This window comes from Hyla sarda, unplaced genomic scaffold (assembly GCF_029499605.1).
Source record: "Hyla sarda isolate aHylSar1 unplaced genomic scaffold, aHylSar1.hap1 scaffold_301, whole genome shotgun sequence".
Taxonomy (NCBI): Eukaryota; Metazoa; Chordata; class Amphibia; order Anura; family Hylidae; genus Hyla; species Hyla sarda.
This window is the reverse complement of record NW_026609727.1, coordinates 11,228-33,571: the sequence shown is the minus strand read 5'-3', so window position 1 is coordinate 33,571 and position 22,344 is coordinate 11,228.

Sequence of the window (22,344 nt, the reverse complement as noted above, 5' to 3'; positions counted from 1 at the left end):
ATATCTTCACATGCTGTGTGTATCTGCTCAGTGATCTGCTCACAGCAGCGTATATCTTCTTATGGCTGTCTGTATCTGCTCAGAAATCTGCTCACAGCCGCGTATATCTTCTCACACTGTGTGTATCTACTCAGTGATCTGCTCACAGCTGCGTATATCTTCTCATGCTGTATGTATCTGCACAGTGATCTGCTCACAGCTGCATACATCTTCTCATGGCTGTGTGTATCTGCTCAGTGATCTGCTCACAGCTGCATATATCTTCTCATGCTGTATGTATCTGCACAGCGAACTGCTCATGGCTGCATATATCTTCTCATAGCTGTCTGTATCTGCTCAGTGATCTGCTCACAGCTGCGTATATCTGCTCAGTTATCTGCTCACAGCTGCGTATATCTTCTCAGGGCCGTGTGTATCTGCTCAGTGATCTGCTCACAGCTGCGTATATCTTCTCATGGCTGTCTGTATCTGCTCAGAGATCTGCTCACAGCCGCGTATATCTTCTCACACTGTGTGTATCTGCTCAGCGATCTGCTCACAGCTGCGTATATCTTCTCATGCTGTATGTATCTGCACAGTGATCTGCTCACAGCTGCGTACATCTTCTCATGGCTGTGTGTATCTGCTCAGTGATCTGCTCACAGCTGCGTATATCTTCTCATGGCTGTCTGTATCTGCTCAGTGATCTGCTCACAGCTGCGTATATCTTCTCATGGCTGTGTGTATCTGCTCAGTGATCTGCTCACAGCTGCGTATATCTGCTCAGTGATCTGTTCACAGCTGCGTATATATTCTCAGGGCTGTGTGTATCTGCTCAGTGATCTGCTCACAGCTGCATATATCTTCTCATGGCTGTCTGTATCTGCTCAGTGATCTGCTCACAGCTGCGTATATCTTCTCATGCTGTATGTATCTGCACAGTGATCTGCTCACAGCTGCGTATATCTTCTCATGGCTGTGTGTATCTGCTCAGTGATCTGCTCACAGCTGCGTATATGTTCTCATGGCTGTGTGTATCTGCTCACAGCTGCGTATATCTGCTCAGTGATCTGCTCACAGCTGCGTATATCTTCTCATGGCTGTGTGTATCTGCTCAGTGATCTGCTCACGGCTGCATATATCTTCACATGCTGTATCTGCTCAGTGATCTGGTCACAGCTGTGTATATCTTCTCAAGGCTGTGTGTATCTGCTCAGTGATCTGCTCACAGTTGCGTATATCTGCTCAGTGATCTGGTCACAGCTGTGTATATCTTCTCAAGGCTGTGTGTATCTGCTCAGTGATCTGCTCACAGCTGCGTATATCTGGTCAGTGATCTGGTCACAGCTGTGTATATCTTCTCAAGGCTGTGTGTATCTGCTCAGTGATCTGCTCACAGCTGCGTATATCTGCTCAGTGATCTGGTCACAGCTGTGTATATCTTCTCATGCTGTATGTATCTGCTCAGTGATCTGCTCACAGCTGCGTATATCTTCTCATGGCTGTCTGTATCTGCTCAGAGATCTGCTCACAGCTACGTATATCTGCTCAGTGATCTGCTCACAGCTGCATATATCTTCTCATGGCTGTGTGTATCTGCTTAGTGATCTGCTCACAGCTGCAGTGATCTGCTCACGGCTGTGTATATCTGCTCAGTGATCTGCTCACAGCTGCGTATATCTTCTCATGCTGTATGTATCTGCACAGTGATCTGCTCACAGCTGCGTATATATTCTCATGGCTGTGTGTATCTGCACAGTGATCTGCTCACAGCTGCGTATATCTTCTCATGGCTGTGTGTATCTGCACAGTGATCTGCTCACAGCTGCGTATATCTTCTCATGGCTGTCTGTATCTGCTAAGTGATCTGCTCACAGCTGCGTATATCTTCTCATGCTGTATGTATCTGCACAGTGATCTGCTCACAGCTGCGTATATCTTCTCATGGCTGTTTGTATCTGCTCACAGCTGCGTATATCTGCTCAGTGATCTGCTCACAGCTGCGTATATATTCTCAGGGCTGTGTGTATCTGCTCAGTGATCTGCTCACAGCTGCATATATCTTCTCATGGCTGTCTGTATCTGCTCAGTGATCTGCTCACAGCTGCGTATATCTTCTCATGCTGTATGTATCTGCACAGTGATCTGCTCACAGCTGCGTATATCTTCTCATGGCTGTGTGTATCTGCTCAGTGATCTGCTCACAGCTGCGTATATGTTCTCATGGCTGTGTGTATCTGCTCAGTGATCTGCTCACAGCTGCGTATATCTTCTCATGGCTGTGTGTATCTGCTCAGTGATCTGCTCACAGCTGCGTATATCTGCTCAGTGATCTGCTCACAGCTGCGTATATCTTCACATGGCTGTGTGTATCTGCTCAGTGATCTGCTCACGGCTGCATATATCTTCACATGCTGTATCTGCTCAGTGATCTGGTCACAGCTGTGTATATCTTCTCAAGGCTGTGTGTATCTGCTCAGTGATCTGCTCACAGCTGCGTATATCTTCTCATGGCTGTCTGTATCTGCTCAGTGATCTGCTCACAGCTGCGTATATCTGCTCAGTGATCTGGTCACAGCTGTGTATATCTTCTCAAGGCTGTGTGTATCTGCTCAGTGATCTGCTCACAGCTGCGTATATCTTCTCATGGCTGTCTGTATCTGCTCAGAGATCTGCTCACAGCTACGTATATCTGCTCAGTGATCTGCTCACAGCTGCATATATCTTCTCATGGCTGTGTGTATCTGCTTAGTGATCTGCTCACAGCTGCAGTGATCTGCTCACGGCTGTGTATATCTGCTCAGTAGATCTGCTCACAGCTGCGTATATCTTCTCATGGCTGTGTGTATCTGCACAGTGATCTGCTCACAGCTGCGTATATCTTCTCATGGCTGTGTGTATCTGCACAGTGATCTGCTCACAGCTGCATATATCTTCTCATGGCTGTCTGTATCTGATCAGTGATCTGCTTACATCTGCGTATATCTGCTCATGCTGTGTATATCTGCTCAGGGAGCTGCTCACAGCTGCGTAAATATCTGCCCAGTGATCTGCTCACAGCTGCGTATATCTTCTCATGCTGTATGTATCTGTACAATGATCTGCTCACAGCTGCGTACATCTTCTCATGGCTGTGTGTATCTGCACAGTGATCTGCTCACAGCTGCAGTGATCTGCTCATGGCTGCGTATATCTTCTCAAGGCTGTGTGTATCTGCTCAGTGATCTGCTCACAGCTGTGTATATCTTCTCATGGCTGTCTGTATCTGCTCAGTGATCTGCTCACAGCTGCGTACATCTTCTCATGGCTGTGTGTATCTGCTCAGTGATCTGCTCAGAGCTGCATATATCATCTCATGGCTGTGTATATCTGCTCAGTGATCTGCTCACAGCTCTGTATATCTGCACAGTGATCTGCTCACAGCTGCGTACATCTTCTCATGGCTGTCTGTATCTGCTCAGTGATCTGCTCACAGCTGCATATATCTTCTTATGCTGTGTGTATCTGCTCAGTGATCTGCTCACAGCTGTGTATATCTTCTCATGGCTGTCTGTATCTGCTCAGTGATCTGCTTATATCTGCGTATATCTGCTCCTGCTGTGTATATCTGCTCAGTGATCAGCTCACAGCTGTGTAAATATCTGCCCAGTGATCTGCTCACAGCTGCGTATATCTTCTCATGCTGTATGTATCTGCACAATGATCTGCTCACAGCTGCGTACATCTTCTCATGGCTGTGTGTATCTGCTTAGTGATCTGCTCACAGCTGCGTATATCTTGTCGTGGCTGTGTGTATCTGCACAGTGATCTGCTCACAGCTGCGTATATCTTCTCATGGCTGTCTGTATCTGCTCAGTGATCTGCTCACAGCTGCATATATCTTCTTATGCTGTGTGTATCTGCTCAGTGATCTGCTCACAGCTGCGTATATCTTCTCATGGCTGTCTGTATCTGCTCAGTGATCTGCTCACAGCTGTGTGTATCTTCTCATGGCTTTCTGTTTCTGCTCAGTGATCTGCTCACAGCTGCGTATATATCTTTTCATGGCTGTGTGTATCTGCTCAGTGATCTGCTCACAGCTGCGAATATCTGCTCAGTGATCTGCTCACAGCTGCGTATATCTTCTCATGGCTGTGTGTATCTGCTCAGTGATCTGCTCACAGCTGCGTATATCTGGTCACGGCTGCATATATATCTGGTCACAGCTGCGTATATCTGCTCACAGCTGCTTATATCTGCTCTAGGGCTGGGCGGTATGACCAAATCACAGTATTTTTGTAACTTATGGGGGTTCCACGGTCTATAACAGTATTTCCCCGCCCAATTAATTATCAGCCCAGCGCTGTGCTGTCCCCATCGGGGTACTACTCACATATCACCCGCAAGCGCTGCCCTCCTCGTCCTCTTGTTTGTTGCGGGCCGCCGGCGCTGACACTCTATACTGTACGCGGTATCCCTATGCCCGGGCTGCAAAAGGTAAACAAAATAAACTTTAATGCACGTTCCTACGTCGGCCTTGCGCTCTTCCTGGGGACGGGAACGTCGGAGAGCCGTCAGTCTATCACCGGCCGCAGCGATGTTCTACCTTGGCCGGTGATAGGCTGAGCCCACAGTCATGTAAGAAACCAGCCAGCTTCTTACATGACAGTGGGCTCAGCCTATCACCGGCCGAGGCGGAACATCGCTGCGGCCGGTGATAGGCTGACGGCTCTCCGACGTTCCCGTCCCCAGGAAGAGCGTAAGGCCAACGAAGAAGGTGAGTTAAAGTTTATTTTGTTTATCTTTTGCAACCTGGGCATAGGGATACAGCATACAGTATAGAGTGTCAGCGCCGGCGGCACGAAACAAACAGGAGGACGAGGAGGGCAGCGCTTGCGGGTGATGTGAGTATTTACCCCGATGGGGACAGCGCAGCGCTGATAATTAATTGGGGTGGGGGGAGCAGAACAGCGCTCGTGGGTCACATATGATTAGTTCCCTGATGTGGGGACAGCACAGTGCTGGGCTGATGATTCATTCATTCCCGAGGGGGAGGGGCCAAACCGGTATTGCGGTATGGGGGAAAATTCATATCTTGCAGCACAAAAATTTCGGTATTCGGTATGAACTGGTATACCGCCCAGCCCTAATCTTCTTACGGATGACTATATCTGCCCAAGGATTAGGTTCTAGCCATGTATATCTGGTATTACCATTAGTCCCTTTTGTTGGAGCTTTAGTACCAGGTACATCCACTATCATGTGTGCCGAGCTGTGCAGGGTGAAAAATTATGCAGCCGATCGGTGGGGGTGCTTGGACCCCATCATTCTAACACTGATGACCAGTCCTAAGAAAATGTCCATTCTTATTTCAAGTTGGTAGTTTATGACTGAGGGTAAAGGGTTATTTCTCCTTCACTGATACAAGTGCATTATATGTTAATCCCATGAGGCCTTGGGGATCGATAGTGCGTCTTATTACGGCTTCATTCAAAATGACAGCGGAGAGAACACTCCACATGGCTGCCACACTTCCCAGTCACATAAAGCAATAGGAAAGTACCATTTACACAGTGCGGGGGAGCACTTCTTAGAATGCACAACAGTAAGCATTAGAACCAGTACATATAAAATTGCACAGAAACATTAAATAACTTATACGTCACTTGTCTAATCTCAGCACTCACTAATATATATACATTAAAGATGATGATGGGTGAATGAGCTTCTCTACATTAATCTGCTCCAGTTCTTACATACTTTATAGTGTAGAATATGGAGTCCATATAATAGTGCGCCAAAGCTGCCATAGAAAGTCTGACTATAATCCGCCATCTATCTATAGCTATGGGCTCAGCCTCTATGAGTGTATTCCTCAGGAACACATGGCAGAAAAGCAAGTCCCAGAACAGTCCCTACACTAATAAAGCGGGGCTACAATAATTTTCTGTTTCAAAATTTGACATAAATGTGTCCAAAGTGTCAAATATACAGCTATGAGTCACATGCCAACCTATGGGCACCCACTGGGATCCTATGGGTCGTATGCCAGCCCATGGCCACCGAATGGGACGCTATAGGTTTCAGCCTATGGGCACCAGATGGACTGCTATAGGTCACATGCCAGCCCATGGGCAACAGATGGTATTGTATGGGTTGCATGCCAGCCTATAGGCAGTGGATGGGACGCTATGGTTCAGGTACCAGCCCATAGACAACAAATGGGATGCTATTGGTCTTGTCCCAGCCCATGGGCACTGGATAGACTGCTATGGGTCACATGTCAGCCCATGGGCAACAGATGGGAAGTGTTACGCCGAGCGCTCCGGGTCCCCGCTCCTCCCCGGAGCGCTCGCTTCACTCCCTCCGCTGCAGCGCTCCGGTCACGTCCTCTGACCCGGGGCGCTGCGATCCTGCTGCCAGCCGGGATGCGATTCGCGATGCGGGTAGCGCCCGCTCGCGATGCGCACCCCGGCTCCCCTACCTGACTCGCTCCCCGTCTGTTCTGTCCCGGCGCGCGCGGCCCCGCTCCCTAGGGCGCGCGCGCGCCGGGTCTCTGCGATTTAAAGGGCCACTGCGCCGCTGATTGGCGCAGTGGTTCCAATTAGGGTTTTCACCTGTGCACTTCCCTATATTACCTCACTTCCCTTGCACTCCCTTGCCGGATCTTGTTGCCTTAGTGCCAGTGAAAGCGTTCCTTGTGTGTTCCTTGCCTGTGTTTCCAGACCTTCTGCCGTTGCCCCTGACTACGATCCTTGCTGCCTGCCCCGACCTTCTGCTACGTCCGACCTTGCTTCTGCCTACTCCCTTGTACCGCGCCTATCTTCAGCAGCCAGAGAGGTGAGCCGTTGCTAGTGGATACGACCTGGTCACTACCGCCGCAGCAAGACCATCCCGCTTTGCGGCGGGCTCTGGTGAAAACCAGTAGTGGCTTAGAACCGGTCCACTAGCACGGTCCACGCCAATCCCTCTCTGGCACAGAGGGTCCACTACCTGCCAGCCGGCATCGTGACAGTAGATCCGGCCATGGATCCCGCTGAAGTTCCTCTGCCAGTTGTCGCTGACCTCACCACGGTGGTCGCCCAGCAGTCACAACAGATAGCGCAACAAGGCCAACAGCTGTCTCAACTGACCGTTATGCTACAACAGTTGCTACCACAGCTTCAGCAGTCATCTCCTCCGCCAGCTCCTGCACCTCCTCCGCAGCGAGTGGCCGCTCCTGGGATACGCTTATCCTTGCCGGATAAATTTGATGGGGACTCTAAGTTTTGCCGTGGCTTTCTTTCCCAATGTTCCCTGCATCTGGAGATGATGTCGGACCTGTTTCCCACTGAAAGGTCTAAGGTGGCTTTCGTAGTCAGTCTTCTGTCCGGAAAAGCCCTGTCATGGGCCACACCGCTCTGGGACCGCAATGACCCCGTCACTGCCTCTGTACACTCCTTCTTCTCGGAAATCCGAAGTGTCTTTGAGGAACCTGCCCGAGCCTCTTCTGCTGAGACTGCCCTGTTGAACCTGGTCCAGGGTAATTCTTCCGTTGGCGAGTATGCCGTACAATTCCGTACACTTGCTTCAGAATTGTCCTGGAATAATGAGGCCCTCTGCGCGACCTTCAAAAAAGGCCTATCCAGCAACATTAAAGATGTTCTGGCCGCACGAGAAATTCCTGCTAATCTACATGAACTTATTCACCTAGCCACTCGCATTGACATGCGTTTTTCTGAAAGGCGTCAGGAACTCCGCCAAGATATGGACTCTGTTCGCACGAGGCGTTTCGTCTCCTCGGCTCCTCTCTCCTCTGGTCCCCTGCAATCTGTTCCTGTGCCTCCCGCCGTGGAGGCTATGCAGGTCGACCGGTCTCGCCTGACACCTCAAGAGAGGACACGACGCCGTATGGAGAACCTCTGCCTGTACTGTGCTAGTACCGAACACTTCCTGAGGGATTGTCCTATCCGTCCTCCCCGCCTGGAAAGACGTACGCTGACTCCGCACAAAGGTGATACAGTCCTTGATGTCTACTCTGCTTCTCCACGTCTTACTGTGCCTGTGCGGATGTCTGCCTCTGCCTTCTCCTTCTCTACAGTGGCCTTCTTGGACTCTGGATCTGCAGGAAATTTTATTTTGGCCTCTCTCGTCAACAGGTTCAACATCCCAGTGACCAGTCTCGCCAGACCCCTCTACATCAATTGTGTAAATAATGAAAGATTGGACTGTACCATACGTTTCCGCACGGAGCCCCTTCTTATGAGCATCGGATCTCATCATGAGAGGATTGAACTTTTGGTCCTCCCCAATTGCACCTCGGAGATTCTCCTTGGACTTCCCTGGCTTCAACTTCATTCCCCAACCCTGGATTGGTCCACTGGGGAGATCAAGAGTTGGGGGTCCTCTTGTTCCAAGAACTGTCTAAAACCGGTTCCCAGTAACCCTTGCCGTAACTCTGTGGTTCCTCCAGTAACCGGTCTCCCTAAGGCCTATATGGACTTCGCGGATGTTTTCTGCAAAAAACAAGCTGAGACTCTACCTCCTCACAGGCCTTATGATTGCCCTATCGACCTCCTCCCGGGTACTACTCCACCCCGGGGCAGAATTTATCCTCTCTCTGCCCCAGAGACTCTTGCCATGTCCGAATACGTCCAGGAGAATCTAAAAAAGGGCTTTATCCGTAAATCTTCCTCTCCTGCCGGAGCCGGATTTTTCTTTGTGTCCAAAAAAGATGGCTCCCTACGTCCTTGCATTGACTACCGCGGTCTTAATAAAATCACGGTTAAGAACCGCTACCCCTTACCCCTCATCTCTGAACTCTTTGATCGCCTCCAAGGTGCCCACATCTTCACTAAATTGGACTTAAGAGGCGCCTATAACCTCATCCGCATCAGAGAGGGGGACGAGTGGAAAACGGCATTTAACACCAGAGATGGACACTTTGAGTATCTGGTCATGCCCTTTGGACTGTGCAATGCCCCTGCCGTCTTCCAAGACTTTGTCAATGAAATTTTTCGTGATCTGTTATACTCCTGTGTTGTGGTATATCTGGACGATATCCTAATTTTTTCTGCCAATCTAGAAGAACACCGCCAGCATGTCCGTATGGTTCTTCAGAGACTTCGTGACAACCAACTCTATGCCAAAATTGAGAAATGTCTGTTTGAATGCCAATCTCTTCCTTTTCTAGGATATTTGGTCTCTGGCCAGGGACTACAGATGGATCCAGACAAACTCTCTGCCGTCTTAAATTGGCCACGCCCCTCCGGACTCCGTGCTATCCAACGCTTTTTGGGGTTCGCCAATTATTACAGGCAATTTATTCCACATTTTTCTACCATTGTGGCTCCTATCGTGGCTTTAACCAAAAAAAATGCTGATCCCAAGTCCTGGCCTCCTCAAGCAGAAGACTCCTTTAAACGACTCAAGTCTGCCTTTTCTTCGGCTCCCGTGCTCTCCAGACCTGACCCTTCCAAACCCTTCCTATTGGAGGTTGATGCCTCCTCAGTAGGAGCTGGAGCTGTTCTTCTACAAAAAAATTCTTCCGGGCATGCTGTCACTTGTGGTTTTTTCTCTAGGACCTTCTCTCCAGCGGAGAGGAACTACTCCATCGGGGATCGAGAGCTTCTAGCCATTAAATTAGCACTTGAGGAATGGAGGCATCTGCTGGAGGGATCAAGATTTCCTGTTATTATCTACACCGACCACAAGAACCTCTCCTACCTCCAGTCGGCCCAACGGCTGAATCCTCGCCAGGCCCGGTGGTCTCTGTTCTTTGCCCGATTTAATTTTGAGATTCACTTTCGTCCTGCCGATAAGAACATTAGGGCCGATGCTCTCTCTCGTTCCTCGGATGCCTCAGAAGTTGATCTCCCTCCGCAACACATCATTCCACCTGACTGCCTGATCTCCACTTCTCCTGCCTCCATCAGGCAGACTCCTCCAGGAAAGACCTTTGTTTCTCCACGCCAACGCCTCGGAATCCTCAAATGGGGTCACTCCTCCCATCTCGCAGGTCATGCGGGCATCAAGAAATCTGTGCAACTCATCTCCCGCTTCTATTGGTGGCCGACTCTGGAGACGGATGTTGGGGACTTTGTGCGAGCCTGCACTATCTGTGCCCGGGATAAGACTCCTCGCCAGAAGCCCGCTGGTTTTCTTCATCCTCTGCCTGTCCCCGAACAGCCTTGGTCTCTGATTGGTATGGATTTTATTACTGATTTACCCCCTTCCCGTGGCAACACCGTTATTTGGGTGGTCGTTGATCGATTCTCCAAAATGGCACATTTCATCCCTCTTCCTGGTCTTCCTTCTGCGCCTCAGTTGGCTAAACAATTTTTTGTACACATTTTTCGTCTTCACGGGTTGCCTACGCAGATTGTCTCGGATAGAGGGGTCCAATTCGTGTCTAAATTCTGGAGAGCTCTCTGTAAACAACTCAAGATTAAATTAAATTTTTCCTCTGCATATCATCCCCAGTCCAATGGACAAGTAGAAAGAATTAACCAGATCCTGGGTGATTATTTGCGACATTTTGTTTCCTCCCGCCAGGATGACTGGGCAGATCTCCTTCCATGGGCCGAATTCTCGTATAACTTCAGGGTCTCTGAATCTTCCTCCAAATCCCCATTTTTCGTGGTGTACGGCCGTCACCCTCTTCCCCCCCTCCCTACCCCCTTGCCCTCTGGTCTGCCCGCTGTGGATGAAATTTCTCGTGACCTTTCCATTATATGGAGAGAGACCCAAAATTCTCTCTTACAGGCTTCTTCACGCATGAAGAGGTTCGCGGATAAGAAAAGAAGAGCTCCCCCCGTTTTTTCCCCTGGAGACAAGGTATGGCTCTCCGCTAAATATGTCCGCTTCCGTGTCCCTAGCTACAAGTTGGGACCACGCTATCTTGGTCCTTTCAAAATTTTGTGTCAAATTAATCCTGTCTCTTATAAACTTCTTCTTCCTCCTTCTCTTCGTATCCCTAATGCCTTTCACGTCTCTCTTCTCAAACCACTCATCCTCAACCGTTTTTCTCCCAAATCTGTTCCTCCCACTCCTGTTTCCGGCTCCTCGGACGTCTTCTCGGTCAAGGAAATTTTGGCTGCCAAAAAGGTCAGAGGGAAAAATTTTTTTTTAGTAGACTGGGAGGGTTGTGGTCCTGAAGAGAGATCCTGGGAACCTGAGGACAACATCCTTGACAAAAGTCTGCTCCTCAGGTTCTCAGGCTCCAAGAAGAGGGGGAGACCCAAGGGGGGGGGTACTGTTACGCCGAGCGCTCCGGGTCCCCGCTCCTCCCCGGAGCGCTCGCTTCACTCCCTCCGCTGCAGCGCTCCGGTCACGTCCTCTGACCCGGGGCGCTGCGATCCTGCTGCCAGCCGGGATGCGATTCGCGATGCGGGTAGCGCCCGCTCGCGATGCGCACCCCGGCTCCCCTACCTGACTCGCTCCCCGTCTGTTCTGTCCCGGCGCGCGCGGCCCCGCTCCCTAGGGCGCGCGCGCGCCGGGTCTCTGCGATTTAAAGGGCCACTGCGCCGCTGATTGGCGCAGTGGTTCCAATTAGGGTTTTCACCTGTGCACTTCCCTATATTACCTCACTTCCCTTGCACTCCCTTGCCGGATCTTGTTGCCTTAGTGCCAGTGAAAGCGTTCCTTGTGTGTTCCTTGCCTGTGTTTCCAGACCTTCTGCCGTTGCCCCTGACTACGATCCTTGCTGCCTGCCCCGACCTTCTGCTACGTCCGACCTTGCTTCTGCCTACTCCCTTGTACCGCGCCTATCTTCAGCAGCCAGAGAGGTGAGCCGTTGCTAGTGGATACGACCTGGTCACTACCGCCGCAGCAAGACCATCCCGCTTTGCGGCGGGCTCTGGTGAAAACCAGTAGTGGCTTAGAACCGGTCCACTAGCACGGTCCACGCCAATCCCTCTCTGGCACAGAGGGTCCACTACCTGCCAGCCGGCATCGTGACAGGAAGCTATGGGTCGGGTACCAGCCTATGGGCACTGCTTAACCCCTTAAGGACTCAGCCCATTTTGGCCTTAAGGACTCAGACAATTTAATTTTTACGTTTTCATTTTTTCCTCCTCGCCTTCTAAAAATCATAACTCTTTTATATTTTCATCCACAGACTAGTATGAGGGCTTGTTTTTTGCGCAACCAGTTGTCCTTTGTAATGACATCACTCATTATATCATACAATGTATGGCGCAACCAAAAACCACTATTTTTGTGGGGAAATTAAAACGAAAAACGCAATTTTGCTAATTTTGGAAGGTTTTGTTTTCACGCCGTACAATTTATGGTAAAAATGACATGTGTTCTTTATTCTGTGGGTCAATACGATTAAAATGATACCCATTATTACATACTTTTATATTATTGTTGCGCTTAAAAAAAATCACAAACTTTTTAACCAAATTAGTACGTGTCACGATTCGGCTTACAGGTAGTGGATCCTCTGTGTCAGCGAGGGATTGGCAAGGACCGTGCTGGTGGACCGGTTCTAAGAGGCTACTGGTGTTCACCAGAGCCCGCCGCAAAGCGGGATGGTCTTGCTGCGGCAGTAGCAACCAGGTCGTATCCACTAGCAACGGCTCAACCTCGCTGACTGCTGAGAAGGCGTGGGACAGAAGGACTAGGCAGAGGCAAGGTCAGACGTAGCAGAAGGTCGGGGCAGGCGGCAAGGTTCGTAGTCAAGGTGGATAGCAGGAGTTCAGGTAACACAGGCTTTGGACAACACTAAACGCTTTCACTGGCACAAGGCAACAAGATCCGGCAAGGGAGTGCAGGGGCAGTGAGCAGATATAGCCAGGGAGCAGGTGGAAGCCAATTAAGCTAATTGGGCCAGGCACCAATCATTGGTGCACTGGCCCTTTAAGTCTCAGAGAGCTGGCGCGCGCGCGCCCTAGAGAGCGGAGCCGCGCGCGCCAGCACATGACAGCAGGGGACCGGGACGGGTAAGTGACTTGGGATGCGATTCGCGAGCGGGCGCGTCCCGCTGTGCGAATCGCATCCCCGACGGCCATGTCAGTGCAGCGCTCCCGGTCAGCGGGACCGACCGGGGCGCTGCAGGGAGAGAGACGCCGTGAGCGCTCCGGGGAGGAGCAGGGACCCGGAGCGCTCGGCGTAACAGTACCCCCCCCCTTAGGTCTCCCCCTTTTTTTGTCCGACAACTGCTTTACCTGGGACGAGGACACCGGGAAAGAATGGAGGGTTTCCTCAATGGCAGGCAGTACAGCAGGAGTGGGAATGGGGAGGGAGGGCAGAGGGTGAAGCTTGGCACGGGGCAGGGTGACACCAGGACGGGGGCCATGAGGAGGCACTGAGGCTTGCCTGACGGGACTGGGAGGGGGGGAGAGGCATTTCTTGTGGCAAGCAGAGTCCCAGTTCTTGATCTCCCCGGTGGTCCAGTCAAGGGTGGGAGAATGAAGCTGGAGCCATGGCAGACCGAGGAGGACCTCAGAGGTACAGTTGGGAAGGACGAAAAATTAAATCCTTTCGTGGTGGGGTCCAATGCACATTAAGAGGGGTTTTGTGCGGTAACGCACGGTGCAATCCAATCTAACTCCGTTGACCGCGGAAATGTAGAGCGGCTTGACGAGACGGGTCACCGGGATGCAGAACTTATTCACCAAAGACTCCAAAATGAAATTCCCAGAGGCACCAGAGTCCAAGCAGGCCACGGCTGAGAGGGAGGAATTGGCTGAAGGAGAAATCCGCACGGGCACCGTGAGACGTGGAGAAGCAGACTTTGAACCAAGAGACGTCACACCCACGTGAGCTGGGTGCGTGCGTGCGTTTCCCAGACGTGGAGGACGAATAGGGCAATCCACCAAGAAATGCTCGGTACTGGCACAGTACAGACAAAGATTTTCTTCCCTACGGCGATTCCTCTCTTCCTGGGTCAGGCGAGACCGATCCACTTGCATGGCCTCCTCGGCGGGAGGCCCAGGCGTAGATTGCAAAGGATGCTGTGGGGGAGGTGCCCAGAGATCTAAGTCTTTTTCCTGGCGGAGCTCCTGATGTCTCTCAGAAAAACGCATGTCAATGCGGGTGGCCAAATGGATAAGTTCTTGCAGGTTGGCAGGAATCTCTCGTGCGGCCAGCACATCCTTGATGCTACTGGATAGGCCTTTTTTAAAGGTCGCGCAGAGAGCCTCGTTATTCCATGATAATTCGCAAGCAAGAGTATGAAATTGGATGGCGTACTCGCCCACTGAAGAATTACCCTGGACCAGGTTCAGCAGGGCAGTCTCGGCAGAAGAAGCTCGGGCTGGTTCCTCGAAGACACTACGGACTTCAGCGAAGAAGGACTGGACTGTGGCTGTGGCAGGATCATTGCGGTCCCAGAGCGGTGTGGCCCAAGACAAGGCCTTTCCTGAAAGAAGGCTCACTACGAACGCCACCTTAGACCGTTCTGTAGGAAACAAGTCCGACAACATCTCCATATGCAGGGAACATTGAGACAGAAATCCACGGCAGAGTCTAGAGTCCCCATCAAATTTGTCTGGCAGGGACAAGCGGAGGCTAGGGGCGGCCACTCGCTGCGGAGGAGGTGCAGGAGCTGGCGGAGGAGATGGTTGCTGCTGTAGCAGAGGCAGAAGTTGCTGTAACGTGGCGGTCAACTGCGACAGCTGCTGTCCTTGTTGGGCAATCTGCTGCGATTGCTGAGCGACCACCGTGGTAAGGTCAGCGAGACTTGGCAGCGGCACCTCAGCGGGATCCATGGCCGGATCTACTGTCATTCGGCTTACAGGTAGTGGATCCTCTGTGTCAGCGAGGGATTGGCGTGGACCGTGCTGGTGGACCGGTTCTAAGAGGCTACTGGTGTTCACCAGAGCCCGCCGCAAAGCGGGATTGTCTTGCTGCGGCAGTAGCAACCAGGTCGTATCCACTAGCAACGGCTCAACCTCGCTGACTGCTGAGAAGGCGTGGGACAGAAGGACTAGGCAGAGGCAAGGTCAGACGTAGCAGAAGGTCGGGGCAGGCGGCAAGGTTCGTAGTCAAGGTGGATAGCAGGAGTTCAGGTAACACAGGCTTTGGACAACACTAAACGCTTTCACTGGCACAAGGCAACAAGATCCGGCAAGGGGGTGCAGGGGCAGTGAGCAGATATAGCCAGGGAGCAGGTGGAAGCCAATTAAGCTAATTGGGCTAGGCACCAATCATTTGTGCACTGGCCCTTTAAGTCTCAGAGAGCTGGCGCGCGCGCGCCCTAGAGAGGGGCGCTGCAGGGAGAGAGACACCGTGAGCGCTCCGGGGAGGAGCAGGGACCCGGAGCGCTCGGCGTAACAGTACCCCCCCCTTAGGTCTCCCCCTTTTTTTGTCCGACAACTGCTTTACCTGGGACGAGGACACCGGGAAAGAATGGAGGGTTTCCTCAATGGCAGGCAGTACAGCAGGAGTGGGAATGGGGAGGGAGGGCAGAGGGTGAAGCTTGGCACGGGGCAGGGTGACACCAGGACGGGGGCCATGAGGGGCGCTGCAGGGAGAGAGACGCCGTGAGCGCTCCGGGGAGGAGCAGGGACCCGGAGCGCTCGGCGTAACAGTACGTTTATAATCCCTTTATTTTGATGACCTCTAACTTTTTTATTTTTCCGTATAAGCGGCGGTATGGGGGCTCATTTTTTGCGCCATGATCTGTACTTTTTTTTGATACCACATTTGCATATAAAAAACTTTTAATACATTTTTTATAATTTTTTTTTTAATAAAATGTATTAAAAAAGTAGGAATTTTGGACTTTTTTTTTTTTTTCATTCACGCCGTTCACCGTACGGGATCATTAACATTTTATTTTAATAGTTCGGACATTTACGCACGCGGCAATACCAAATATGTCTATAAAAAATGTTTTTTACGCTTTTTGGGGGTAAAATAGGAAAAAACGGACGTTTTACTTTTTTTATTGGGGGAGGGGATTTTTCACTTTTTTTTTACTTTTACTTTTACATTTTTTTACATTTTTTTTTTTACACTTGAATAGTCCCCATAGGGGACTATTCATAGCAATACCATGATTGCTAATACTGATCTGTTCTATGTATAGGACATAGAACAGATCAGTATTATCGGCGATCTTCTAGTATTGTCTGCTCGATCACAGACCAGAGCAGGAGACGCTGGGAGCCGCACGGAGGAAGGAGAGGGGACCTCCGTGCGGCGTTCTGAATGATCGGATCCCCGCAGCAGCGCTGCGGGCGATCCGATCAATCATTCAAATCGCGCAATGCCGCAGATGCCGGGATCTGTATTGATCGCGGGCGTCGGCCATTGCCGGCGGGTCCCTGGCTGCGATCAACAGCCGGGATCAGCCGCACATGACACGGGCATCGCTCCGATGCCCGCGGTTATGCACAGGACGTAAATGTACGTCCTGGTGCGTTAAGTACCACCTCACCAGGACTTACATTTACGTCCTGCGTCCTTAAGGGGTTAAGACGCTGGGAGCAACATTCAGTATTCCCATCTAGGAGGTCTTCAGATCACTATACACAATATAAACCTACCCTTATAACCCAAGTAGAGGTGGACTTAAAAGGGTACTCTGGAAGGGGAAAAAAATTACTTTATATCAACTGGTGCCAGAAAGTTATACAGATTTGTAAATCACTTCTATTTAAAAATACCAAGCCTTCCAGTACTTATCAGCTGCTGTATGCTCCACATGAAGTTGTGTAATTCTTTCTAGTGTCACCATAGTGCTCTCTGCTGCCACCTCTGTCAGGTGTGAGGAACTGTTCAGAGCAGGAGAGGTAGGAAAGGTTTGCTATTGGGATTTTCTCCTACTCTGGACAGTTCGTGACACAGACAGAGGCATTAGCAGAGAGCACTGTGGTCAGACTAAAAAGAGCTACACAACTTCCTGTGGAGCATACAGCAGCTGATAAGTACTGGAAGATTGAGAATTTTAAATATAATCCATTTACAAATCTGTAGAAAGTTCTGGCTTCAGTTGATCTGAATACATTTTGTTTCCTCCAGAGTACCCCTTTAAGCCTGGCCCCTACGCAGGAAATCCCCAAGCCATAGAACATTTTACAAGAATTTACAGAAAACAGTTGTGGAATGGTACAAAACAAAAATGGGACTAATGAGAGAGACGGTGTCGAGGACATGAACAGAACAACAACTGGCAGCAGAAAGTGTGGATAAAATTCCATCTAAGAAAACTGGTAAAAAAACATTTTACAGCAGCATAACCATAGGATATGCAATGAACACCTCCCGCCCATTATACAGGATCCCATGTGCACCTCCCGCCCATTATACAGGATCCCATGTGCACCTCCCGCCCATTATACAGGATCCCATGTGCGCCTCCCGCCCATTATACAGGATCCCATGTGCACCTCCCGCCCATTATACAGGATCCCATGTGCACCTCCCGCCCATTATACAGGATCCCATGTGCGCCTCCCGCCCATTATACAGGATCCCATGTGCGCCTCCCGCCCATTATACAGGATCCCATGTGCGCCTCCCGCCCATTATACAGGATCCCATGTGCGCCTCCCGCCCATTATACAGGATCCCATGTGCGCCTCCCGCCCATTATACAGGATCCCATGTGCGCCTCCCGCCCATTATACAGGATCCCATGTGCGCCTCCCGCCCATTATACAGGATCCCATGTGCACCTCCCGCCCATTATACAGGATCCCATGTGCGCCTCCCGCCCATTATACAGGATCCCATGTGCGCCTCCTGCCCCATTATACAGGATCCCATGTGCACCTCCCGTCCATTATAGATGATCCCATGTGCGCCTCCCGCCCTATTATACAGGATCCCATGTGCACCTCCCGCCCATTATACAGGATCCCATGTGCACCTCCCGCCCATTATACAGGATCCCATGTGCGCCTCCCGCCCATTATACAGGATCCCATGTGCGCCTCCTGCCCCATTATACAGGATCCCATGTGCAACTCCCGCCCATTATACAGCATCCCATGTGCACCTCCCGCCCATTATACAGGATCCCATGTGCGCCTCCCGCCCATTATACAGGATCCCATGTGCACCTCCCGCCCATTATACAGGATCCCATGTGCGCCTCCTGCCCCATTATACAGGATCCCATGTGCACCTCCCGCCCATTATAGAGGATCCCATGTGCGCCTCCCGCCCTATTATACAGGATCCCATGTGCACCTCCCGCCCATTATACAGGATCCCATGTGCACCTCCCGCCCATTATACAGGATCCCATGTGCGCCTCCCGCCCATTATACAGGATCCCATGTGCGCCTCCTGTCCCATTATACAGGATCCCATGTGCAACTCCCGCCCATTATACAGCATCCCATGTGCAACTCCCGCCCATTATACAGGATCCCATGTGCAACTCCCGCCCATTATACAGGATCCCATGAGCGCCTCCTGCCCCATTATACAGGATCCCATGTGCGCCTCCCGCCCTATTTTACAGGATCCCATGTGCACCTCCCGCCCATTATACAGGATCCCATGTGCGCCTCCCGCCCATTATACAGGATCCCATGAGCGCCTCCCGCCCCATTATACAGGATCCCATGAGCGCCTCCCTCCCATTACACAGGATCCCATGTGCCCTTCCCCCCTATTATACAGGAACCCATGAGCACCTCACCCATTATACAGGATCCCATGTGAACTCCCCCCCTATTATACAGGATCACATGTGCACCTCCCGCCCCATTATACAGGATCCCATGTGCGCCTCCAACTCCCTTATACAGGATCCCATGTGCGCCTCCCATCCCATTATACAGGATCCCATGTGCGCCTCCCACCCCATTATACAGGATCCCATGTGCACCTCCCTCCCCATTATACAGGATCCCATGTGCGCCTCCCACCCCATTATACAGGATCCCATGTGCGCCTCCCACCCCATTATACATGATCCTACGTGCACTCCCCATTACACAGGATCCTATGTGCGCCTCCCTCCCCACTATACAGGATCCCATGTGCACTCCCCCCCTATTATACAGGATCTCATCTTCACCTCCCTCCCTATTATACAGGATCCCATGTGCTCCTTCCTCCCCATTATACATAATCCCATGTGCACTCCCCCCCCCCCTATTATACAGGATCCCATGGGCACCTCCCCCATTATACAGGATCCCATGTGCACTCCCCCCCTATTATACAGGATCACAAGTGCGCATCCCGCCCCATTACACAGGATCCTATATGCGCCTCACACCCCATTATACAGGATCCCATGTACACTCCCCCCCTATTATACAGGATCCCATAAGCACATTATACAGGATCCCATGTGCACTCCCCCCCCTTTTATACAGGATCACAAGTGCGCATCCCGCCCCATTACACAGGATCCTATGTGCGCCTCACACCCCATTATACAGGATCCCATGTGCACTCCCCCCCTATTATACAGGATCCCATGAGCACATTATACAGGATCCCATGTGCACTCCCCCCCCCCTTTTATACAGGATCACAAGTGCGCCTCCCACCCCATTATACACGATCCCATGTGTGCCTCCCGCCCCATTATACAGGATCCCATGTGCGCCTCCCGCCCCATTATACAGGATCCCATGTGCGCCTCCCACCACATTATACAGGATCACATGTGCACCTCCCTCCCCATTATACAGGATCCCATGTGCGCCTCCCACCCCATTATACAGGATCCCATGTGCGCCTCCCACCCCATTATACAGGATCCTATGTGCACTCCCCATTACACAGGATCCTATGTGTGCCTCCCTCCCCACTATACAGGATCCCATGTGCACTCCCCCCTATTATACAGGATCTCATCTTCACCTCCCTCCCTATTATACAGGATCCCATGTGCTCCTCCCTCCCCATTATACATAATCCTATGTGCACTCCCCCCCTATTATACAGGATCCCATGGGCACCTCCCCATTATACAGGATCCCATGTGCACTATCCCCCTATTATACAGGATCCCATGTGCTCCTCTCTCCCTATTATACAGGATCCCATGTGCACTCCCCCCCTATTATAATGGATCACAAGTGCGCCTCCCGCCCCATTATACAGGATCCTATGTGCGCCTCACACCCCATTATACAGGATTCCATTTGCACGCCCCCTCTAATATACAGAATCTCATCTTCACCTCCCTCCCTATTATACAGGATCCCATGTGCTCCTCTCTCCCTATTATACAGGATCCCATGTGCACCCCCCCCTATTATACAGGATCCCATGTGCTCCTCCCTACCCATTATACAGGATCCCATGTGTGCCTCCCGTCCCATTATACAGGATCCTATGTGCACCCCGTCCCATTATACAGGATCCTATGTGCGCCCCGGCCTATATACAGGATGCCATGTGCACTCCCCTCCCTATTAAACAGGATCCAAGGTGCACTCCCCCCCTATTATACAGGATCCGATGTGCACTCCCCTCCCTTTTATACAGGATCCAAGGTGCACTCCCCCCTATTATACAGGATCCCATGTGCACTCCCCTCCCTTTTATACAGGATCCAAGGTGGCCTCCCACCCCATTATGCAGGATCCTATGTGGGCCCCGCCCCATTAAACAGGATCCTATGTGCGCCCTGCCCCATTATACTGGATCTCATCTTCACCTCCCTCCCCATTATACAGGATCACATATGCACCTCCCTCCCCATTATACAGGATCCCATATGCACCTCCCTCCCCATTATACAGGATCCCATATGCACCTCCCTCCCCATTATACAGGATCCCATATGCACCTCCCTCCCCATTATACAGGATCCCATATGCACCTCCCTCCCCATTATACAGGATCCCATGTGCACCTTCCTCCACGTTATACAGGATCCCATGTGCACCTCCCTCCCCATTATACAGGATCACATATGCACCTCCCTCCCCATTATACAGGATCCCATGTGCACCTCCCTCCCCATTATACAGGATCCCATGTGCACCTCCCTCCCCATTATACAGGATCCCATGTGCACCTCCCTCCCCATTATACAGGATCACATATGCACCTCCCTCCCCATTATACAGGATCCCATGTGCACCTCCCTCCCCATTATACAGGATCCCATGTGCAACTCCCTCCCCATTATACAGGATCCCATGTGCACCTCCCTCCCCATTATACAGGATCCCATGTGCACCTCCCTCCCCATTATACAGGATCCCATGTGCACCTCCCTCCCCATTATACAGGATCACATATGCACCTCCCTCCCCATTATACAGGATCCCATGTGCACCTCCCTCCCCATTATACAGGATCCCATGTGCAACTCCCTCCCCATTATACAGGATCCCATGTGCAACTCCCTCCCCATTATACAGGATCCCATGTGCACCTCCCTCCCCATTATACAGGATCCCATGTGCACCTCCCTCCCCATTATACATGATCCCATGTGCACCTCCCTCCCCATTATACAGGATCACATATGCACCTCCCTCCACGTTATACAGGATCCCATGTGCACCTCCCTCCCCATTATACAGGATCATATATGCACCTCCCTCCCCATTATACAGGATCCCATGTGCACCTCCCTCCCCATTATACAGGATCACATATGCACCTCCCTCCCCATTATACAGGATCCCATGTGCACCTCCCTCCCCATTATACAGGATCCCATGTGCAACTCCCTCCCCATTATACAGGATCCCATGTGCACCTCCCTCCCCATTATACAGGATCCCATGTGCACCTCCCTCCCCATTATACAGGATCCCATGTGCACCTCCCTCCCCATTATACAGGATCACATATGCACCTCCCTCCCCATTATACAGGATCCCATGTGCAACTCCCTCCCCATTATACAGGATCCCATGTGCACCTCCCTCCCCATTATACAGGATCCCATGTGCACCTCCCTCCCCATTATACAGGATCACATGTGCACCTCCCTCCCCATTATACAGGATCCCATGTGCACCTCCCTCCCCATTATACAGGATCCCATGTGCACCTCCCTCCCCATTATACATGATCCCATGTGCACCTCCCTCCCCATTATACAGGATCACATATGCACCTCCCTCCACGTTATACAGGATCCCATGTGCACCTCCCTCCCCATTATACAGGATCACATATGCACCTCCCTCCACGTTATACAGGATCCCATGTGCACCTCCCTCCCCATTATACAGGATCATATATGCACCTCCCTCCCCATTATACAGGATCCCATGTGCACCTCCCTCCCCATTATACAGGATCATATATGCACCTCCCTCCCCATTATACAGGATCCCATGTGCACCTCCCTCCCCATTATACAGGATCATATATGCACCTCCCTCCCCATTATACAGGATCCCATGTGCACCTCCCTCTTTATTAAAGAGAACCTGTCATCAAACCATATTTTCTAAACTTACTCCAGTTACATTCCCTAACTCCTCCTCACCCCTCCTGTATTATACCTTTCCCTCT